Raw genomic sequence first — 9712 nt, forward strand, 5'->3', positions numbered from 1 at the left:
ACTCAATAACACATGCTCGCAACATATCTTCCAATATTTGAATAGTCCTTTTTGATTATACGTCTGTCTGGGGGTGAAAGGCGGTACTAAAGTTTAAACGAGTCCCCGACGCTCCATGCAAGGATTTCCAGAATCTCGAGGTGAATCGAGGGTCTCGATTAGAAACTATAGAAACAGGCACTCCATGCAATCTAATAATTTTCTAGCATACAGTTCTGAATACTTTTTCATGGAAAAATCTGTTTTAACAGAAAGGAAATGTGTTGACTTGGTCAATCAATCAACAATTACCCGATTTGAATCTCTTTTGTTTGGAGTCAGGTGTAACCCCGAGACAAAATCCATCATTATATTTTCCCACTTCCATTGTGGAATTGAAAGTGGTTGCAATAATCCAGACGGAACTTGATGTTCAGCTTTGACTTGCTGACATGTTAAGCAGTTGGACACAAATTCAGTAATGCTTCGTTTCATCCCTGGCCACCAATACCGATCTTTTAAATCCATATACATCTTGGTTCCACCCGTGTGCATCATCAATGGACTGCAATGAGCCTTTGCCAATAAATATTTATTCAACTCTTCATCGTCTGGTATCACAATTCTTTCTTTATAATACAATTTCCCATCAGACTTCACCTCAAAATCCTTAATTTCTTTATTCTTTACTTGCTCTATTCTTTTCCAACATATTTCATCTTTACTTTGTAATTCTCCAATTCGATCCAACCATGCTGATTTAAGCTTTAATTCTGCACATAGACCACCGTCTCCAATCAAGGATAACCTTACATCCATAGCTCGTAAAGCTGTAAACATCTTTCTACTCAAGGCATCTGCTACTACGTTAGCCTTTCCGGGATGATAGTCAATTATTATATCATAATATCTCAAAAACTCAACCCATCTCCTTTGTCTCAAATTAAGCTCTTTTTGAGTCATCAGGTATTTCAAGCTCTTATGATCCGTATACAAGTAACATCGTTCTCCATACAGATAATGACGCCAAATCTTGAGAGCGAACACCACTGCAGCCATTTCTAAATCATGGGTGGGATAATTCTTTTCATGTGGTTTCAACTATCTCGATGCATACGCTACCACCTCCCCTTCTTGCATTAATACACACCCCAACCCATTATGAGACGCGTCACTATATACGAAAAAATTCTTGTCAGATTCCGGTTGAACCAATACAGGAGTTTCTGTCAGAATTCTCTTTAAAGCTTCAAAATTTTCTTGGCATTCAGAAGTCCAAATAAATGGTACGTTCTTTCTCATCAGCTTCGTTAAAGGCAGCACTATCATAAAAAAATTCTTAATGAATCTTCGATAATAATCGGCAAGTCCAAGGAAACTCCGGACTTCTGATACATTCTTTGGAACTTCCCAGTCCATTATAGCTTTTACCTTTTGAGGGTCCACTCTAATCCCTTCGATAGAGATCACATGCCCTAAAAATTTTACTTCATTTAGCCAAAGTTCACATTTGGACAATTTAGCATAAAGTTTCTTATCTCTAAGAATTTGCAAAACTATTCTCAAATGTGCGTTATGCTCTTCAGTGGATTTCGAGTACACCAATATGTCATCAATAAAGACAACTACAAACTGGTCCAGATATGGTTGAAATATCCTGTTCATGAGGTCCATGAAAGCAGCAGGTGTATTCGTTACTCCAAATGGAATTACGATAAATTCGTAATGACCATATCTCATTTTGAAAGCTGTTTTTGAAATATCTTTCTCCTAAATCTTCAATTGGTGATAACCACAACGTAAGTCAATCTTCGAAGATACTTATTCTTGATGGTCACCTTATTAAGCTGCCAATAATCAATGCATAGATGCATTGACCCATCCTTCTTCTTAACAAATAACACTGGAGCTCCCCAAGGTGACACACTTGGTCGAATAAATCCCTTCTCCAGCAACTCTTGCAATTGATTCTTTAACTCCTGCAATTATTTCGGAGCCACTCAGCAGGGAAAACATCAGAGAATTCCCAAACTATTGGAATCTCATCTAATCCTTTCTCTTTAGCTCTTATATCTATCACATTTGCAAGAAAACCTTGACGTCCTTGTAGCAATAACTTCTTAGCAGACATTACTGATATTACATTTGCTAAAGGATTAAACCTTTCACTCATCATATTTATTTCTGTTTCTCCTGGACTCTTCAGGGTTACCTTTTTCGATCTACAATTAACATCATCATAGTAACGAAACAACCAATCCATTCCCAAAATCACTTCAAACTTGTCAAAGGGTAATTATATCAGATTAGTAGGGAATTCAATTCCCTGAATCGTTATAGGACACCCCTTACAGACTTTGTTCGCCCAAGCACTATGCCCTAAAGAATTAGTTACTATAATCTCTTTACTCGTAGCTTCTAAGGGGATTTTCAGTTCCTTTACTAACTTGTAATGTAAGAATAATTAGAACCCGGATCAATCAGTACCAATACTAATTTATTATGCAACTGAAAATTACCTGCTATAATATCAGGGTCATCACGGTCTTCACTTGTCTTTAAATTATACACCCGTGTGGTTTACCGAACTTCAGGTTGAGCAGAGGATTCAGACTGGTTCCTTTCTCTACCTCTTCCCCGACCTCTCTGTGAGGCAGAGCCAACTCTCTTAAATGGTGCAGACTCTCCAATCATTAACAGACAATCCCAGATAAAATGTCCAACATCTCAGCATCGAAAACAAGCTCTGGAAGCCATCCGACATGTCCCAAAATGGTTATTCCCACAATGCTGACACTATCTAGCTTGACCCTGATTGGATCTCCCAGCACCAGATCCCACTGACTGTGTCTGTCTCGGCCTTGCCTGACTTGCTCCCCTAGCAGATGATGGAACTGATTCTGATCTAACTTGTGATAGAAATCCTGAGTCTCTTCCTCTTTTTGATGGTGCTGAGCTGAAAGAAGCACCTGTCCTTTTTGATGTCTGAACTCTTAAGTCCTCGAATCTCTCATTTTGAGCTCTTTCAAGAGCTTTGGCACGATTAATCACCTCTTGGAACGAGGATAAATTCAATATTATCAGTATCTCTTTCAATCTAGGGCGTAAGCCCTCCACAAACCATTCACAAGCCTCTTTTTCAGTAGGCACAAGTTCATATGCAAACCAACTCAGCTTGTTGAACTCACATTCATACTCATATACAGAGCAGTTCATCTATTTCAAGTTCATAAACTCCTGCTTCATTTGTCGAATGAACTAATCTCCAATATACTTGTTTTTAAATTCTTCTAAGAACAAAGACCAAGTCAACTGGTCACTTGATATCCTTATGGTGACATTTGTCCACCATATCATCGCCTGACCCGTTAGTAAAGAGATAACTCCATCTAACTTCTCCATTTCAGAGCAGTGGAGATCATCCAACATTATTTTCAAATCATTTAACCAAAGATCTGCCACAATCGGACTTACTATGCTTCTCCCTTAAATTCGGGAGCTCCCAAACTTCTCAACTCTTTTGCTACATTCATTCTTTGAGTTGGTGGGGCAGGAGATTGAAGACACGTCAGAATAACATCCAGTGTCCTGAAGAAAGTGTCTTAGTCTTACACAAGCACTCCCTGAGATGTCTGTCCTTCACCTTTCCTGGCCAAGGCAGGTGAATTACTACTTTCAGCAGGCCTATCTTCTGCCGCTTCACTTCAAGAGCTATTATGTCTGGACATCTAATAAAATAAACACATTGTTCTATTAGCGAAACAGCATACTCATACTATACCAGATTAGAAGTTCTTACTATATGTTGGCATGTATTCCATTTAAAGACTTTATAGACTCTGGTTTATGCCTAGAATAGGCTAAACCATAGCTCTGATACCATTAAGTATAACACCCTTAACCCATATCCGACCCGGATAAGAGTCCAGGATGTCACATTGACTATCAAAAACAATATTCTTAAAAAAAAGATAAAATATTTGGACTTATATTATTAAAATACGATAATATACATATGTTAATACAAGTTTATCAAAATACTCAGAGCATACACAACTTGACCCTTTGATTACATGCCAACATTCATTTACATAACCAAATGACCTACTGATCAAGTTGCCTCTGATCTGATAGTTGCAGAAGTAATGTTGTCCAGCTGCTTAACCTGTCTCGTCTACTTTCTCGGATACTACGTGTGAAACAGTCACACGCTAAGTCATCGAATTAGTGAGGCAATATAATAATAACAAAAAGGAAATGTAATGAAAATGTCATAATAAGATGAAATGAGATGATATCGTATACTTAATCACTGCAGTTTATATCACCATGTTCTTTTCCTATAAGCATATTACATTAACATTCCTGAATTCGTATTAATAAGTTTATTGGCCCATGATACCATACTGAGAACCTAAGGTATGTGAGTACTGTGAGGTTGTGCACTATGTTGTCACCACAGCTCATATAAATGCACCGAAGTGCCACGTAGAATTACACCGTAGTGCTATATAAGATTTCCCTAAGGACCACGTAGAAAATTCCTTAAGAAGTATACATGTATGCCAAGGATCAAGTACGTGCCTCAAAAGACATCACACATGTTCCAAGGAATACATATATGTCCCGAAGGACCGCGTAGACCTTCTACTCTTGGCATGCCAACTATACCTATAGTTCTCATCTACATAACATGGGCTTTCACCATTCACATAATTTATATCGTGTACATATCATTTCCATACCTTTATCACATAAACATATCATTTCCCATACCTTTAGCACATAGCTTATGTAACTTTTCCTACATAATCATATCACTTAATGCATATAATATGAATTCATGTCATGTATCATAATATGAAATGTGATCATGTATCAAAATATTGAATCTAGACTTATTACAAGTCTAGATCTGAATATAATACTATATTCATTCTATGCATATGCACTCACCTATATTTCCTTGCTTTTTCCTCGATCGATCTTACTAGGCAATTGTTTTGGAACTTGTTTAGGCTATGTATCTACATAGTAATTCATTGATACTTATCAGTATACTAATTATATATTCTAAACTATCGTTTATTAGGTTAATAAAAAAGCTATGTTCATCTTTTAATAAGGTATGCATCGATGCACTCTACAGTGTATCGATGCACTCCTTAATGTGTGCAACGATGCACTACCCGTGCATCGGTACACAAATTACATTAGATGTTTTCTTCTCAAGGGGGTGCATCGATGCACTCCTTATGCATCGATGCACTCCTTATGCATCGATGCACTAATGGCATTCGATGTTCATTTATTTGGGAATGCATCGATGCACACAACCCAGAATTATTATTTTGAGCACGAAAATCTCTTTATAATCCTCTCAACACTTCATAATTCACCTCTTTTTATATCCCTAACTTGCATACACTTACTTAAACTAATTATTATCCATTCAATGCCTCTAAAACTTAGAAATCAAATCCTCCATATAGAATTTAATAATCTCACTCAAATTCCAACATGTTCTAAATCTAATTCTGACACCTCATACTTCTTAATTAGCTTGATGACAAGGCAAATCCAACTTCCAATTCTTATTATGAACTCTATTCCAATATTTCATTCAATGGATCTTAACCTTTAATCTCCCCTAACTTCATCGTCCTTTGATTTTTGGATAACCTAAGCTTTCCTTAAGATTAGTTATCATCTAATGATTAATAATCAACCTTAAATTCAATCACAAATTTGATCAACAAGAAAACTCACCTTTAGTTTGGCTTCACGTTGGAGAAGAAGAGTGAAGAAAAAGAGAAATCTGGAAACTTTGGTTCTCTCCAATAGCTTCCACGTGGGTATAAAATATCATCAACTAAAATTTATTTATTTTCCTTGTTAAAAGACTCATTTTCCCTTTTAGTTCCCCTTCTTTGCTAATTGATCCTACACCAAACATTTCAATCAATTTTTTGAACTTTTCAATTTATCCAATTAGGTCACTGAATTTGTTTAAATCTCACAATTTAATCACTAACCCGATATGGAGGATGTTACATTTTTGGAGTCAACTTAAGTTGGATGAAAACTATATCTACCATGAACCATGTCCATCCCTAACAATAAATATGGCTTTACTAGTTTTTAGGTTCACAATGTTCGATTTGTGTTGGTTCCATTATTTTTCTAGTTTAAATTATATAATTGAATATCAGATAAACTAATTTGTTTCCAATTTACATTTAAACTTAAAAAAATTAGTTTGAGAAGTGAATATTTCAATAGGACTAGAAATATCATTATCATAAAAAAGAAAAGGATAATAAAAGTTAACAGAAAAAGAAATGTAAAGGCAGTAGGTTAGAAGTCATGTTGAGTTTGAGAATGTCATCCCCACTTTTGTTGTCAAACTTGAGAGGAAAAATGAAAGGCAAGATCCATTGGTTTCCATTGAAAGCTCAAGCTTACCAATAACACTGTATATATAAACAGAGCTAATTAAATTAATTAATGCTTCTTTGTCTTTGATTTGAAGAAGCAGGTTGATGCAGAAAGCTGTTCCAAAGTTGGAATTGTATAGCATGTAATAAGTTGTGCCTTCAATTAGGAAATGACTCTTTTTAAGTTTCTAACCACCTAAATTAACCATGTAAATTACTACTATTGATGGGATAAGTTTCTGGATTCAAACAGTTGTGTCTCTCGGAGTGCATACGTTACCAACAATTAAAAAAATATTATAAACATATACTAGCTTATAATCATCTTAAGACTATTCAAAAAAAATTAAAACCTAATCCAAAAACTAAAAATATTAACATAATTCTAAATTCAATTTAATATAATCTAATATAAAAAAATGATTCAAACTCATATTGATCTAAACTCGAATATCAAACCTAAATGAGAAATCAAACTGACTTAAATTTGATATAATTAGAAAAACACAATTCGCAAACCTAAATGACATGAACAGAAAACAATTCAAAATATCCAAATATAAAATAATTCAAACTCAAAATAAATTTTAAAAGAATAAATATTAAATTGATCCGATTTAAATTTACTAAACCCAATTATGTGAACTCCAAATCTACTTCGTTTTAAAAAGTAAAAATCGTATAATCAAATACATTATTACCATAATATTTTTATGAGGAGAAGAGGAGAGATTGCTTAAGGTTGATCAGGATTAAAAGAAATGTTATTGATCAGTACATTACATATTTATTGACAATAAATTGTTGTTATTAATTATTATTATATTTATAACGTGTTAAACGTTAAAAATATTGTAAAGTATACAAATAGTGATCCGATTATAGGGTGTTGCTTTGTTGAGTGCTCGATTATAGGGTGTTGCTTTGTTGAGTTCCCGATTATCAGAAGTTACAAAATGGTCCCCTAACTATAAGATGTTGCTTTGTTGAGTTCCCCGACTATTAAAAATTTCAAAATGATCACCGACTATTCATTATATTTTGAATTCTTCATTTTCCGTTAAAAATTTCAAAACAATCTGAGTTGGATGTTAATATGTTGTATGAGATATGATAAAATCTTATCCTAAAATCTCAAAAGACTATCGTATCTTAGACAACAAATTAACATTCAGATTAGATTGTCGTTAATTTTTACGAAAAAAGACGAGTTTGAATATAATGAATAGTATGGTGACCATTTTGTAACTTTTATTTGTCGAATGACTCAACAAAGCATCCTATAAACAAGGGATTATTCTGTAACTTTTAATAATCAAATGACTTAACAAAATAATATCATATATTGGGGACCATTTGGGTACCTTACCCTTTAAAATTACATAAATTAAATCAATGTAACTAATTAGACTGTTTTGTCAAGGGTACACCAGTCTTTTTGACTTGCTATCAACAAACTTACTTTTGATTAAAGAAAATCATTTTTATTTGAAAAAACCAAAAAAAACCTTTTTAACGCTCAGTAATATTAAGAATTAAATGTACATGAAGTCCTAATTTTAAAAAATATCAGTGTAATTCTCAAATTGTTTAATATGATCTTTAAATTTAAAAAAAATTAATATGATCATTTGTTCATTGATTTTCTTTGTTGAGTGTTATTGTGATAACGTGACAGTTTATAATACTGAAGTGGTAATTTATTGTATTGATGTGCAGACCCACAATTGTTAATAATATTTTAGATGAATTAAATTAATTTTTTTTTTATGAATTCAAGGACTAAATAATTTAGGAGTTTATTTATTTTTGAAAGGAGGCTTTCGTAAGAATGGCAAAACGACCCGAATCCAATGGGAAAATTGAAATTCGGTTAAGTTCGGGTCGGATCGGATCGGGTCGGGTATCAGGATAAAATTCGGGAATTTTTTTGATTTCAGGTTCGGGGCAAGGTATCCCCGCCCCGCCTCGATTATATATATATAATATTTTATATTTTTTTATATTAATTATATATATAATATATATAATATTTTTCGAATTTGGGTTCGAGTTTGAGGATTTTTTCGGGTCGAATGCGAGTATGGGGTAAAAAACTCCTTGACGAGACATCCCGTTAAAAAACTTGATGGGGAACGAGACGGGGGCGAGGATGGTGATATATTTCGGGGATGGGGTGCAAAACCCACTATGAACTCGTCCAGTTACCATTCCTAGGCTTTCGTACTGCGTTGAGGCCATTTTTGTCATTCCAGGTTGGAGCCTTTTGTTTTTCCCTTCGGTTGAAATTCCAAATTACATCCTGGACGACACAACTCATCATTTAATGTGCATTCATGTCCCTTCTCTTGCATTCTTTTCTACTACCCAAACCAAACAGACGAACGAAAGAACGCTCCCAACAAAATCAAACTCAACACAATGGTTTAGAAGCAGAAGTATCCAAGAGCCTTTTCTTAGATTCTGAGAATCCGGTCATGGCAAGCGGGTGGGTCAAATCTTTGCATTGCAAATCCAGAGCATTCGAAGATGTTTATAACCCAAACCCCAGGCATTTGATACCCACTCCCAGTTGCAGACGAAGCTCTCAGAGCATTAAAGACGTCATCAAAGCCACCAAGAATCCCAAACCCGAACCCGATTCGGCTCATCCTCGCCCTTGCCGGAGTAATTCTGTTCGGAACCCTGACCCCGTACTTCCGGCGTTGTCCGAGTTGCCCGACGGCCACCCTTCGAGGAATGTCGTGGAGATTATCTTTCATACCAGTTGGAGCCCCAAGGCTTTCATGGGTCGGATCGAGATGATTTTCAAAGTCCAAAACGGGCCGAAAACGGTGACGCGGTTCGGTGAGTACCGGGAGATGGTCATGGCTCGTTCCGGTTCGGCTGGTCTGATTTCCGCCGACGAGGAAAACGCGAGGTGCTTGGTGGATGGGAATGAGGTAATGAGGTTCCACTGTCTGGGTCCCACTTCGGCTAACACGACACCTGTCTATTTCCCGGCGGGAAAGGAGCGGCCGTATGCACGTATATCGGGAGCAGCGACGCCCACGAGAGTGCCGGAGGTGGGAGGGGGAGGAAAGCGATGTTGGTTTGCCGGGTTATAGCGGGACGGATCGGTTATGACTCGGTGAATGGGAACAACGGCGAGTTGCTCGTGTCTGATCCTCGTGCAGTATTACCGTGCTTTCTCATTATCTACAAATTGTAAATTTTCCTTCCATTTGTTTTTTGTTTTTGGATTTTGGAGCTTTTTTATCATTAATTAATCCAATTTACGGTCTTTATTACACACA

The 9712-nt window shown here is 35.8% G+C and overlaps 1 pseudogene; it reads left to right on the forward strand.

Moving 5' to 3' along the window:
• The first annotated feature begins 8756 nt into the window (after nucleotides 1-8756).
• Nucleotides 8757-9712, forward strand: LOC120163489 (annotated as a pseudogene).

The sequence above is a fragment of the Hibiscus syriacus genome, unplaced genomic scaffold (assembly GCF_006381635.1).
Source record: "Hibiscus syriacus cultivar Baekdansim isolate YM2019G1 unplaced genomic scaffold, ASM638163v2 tig00111458_pilon, whole genome shotgun sequence".
Taxonomy (NCBI): Eukaryota; Viridiplantae; Streptophyta; class Magnoliopsida; order Malvales; family Malvaceae; genus Hibiscus; species Hibiscus syriacus.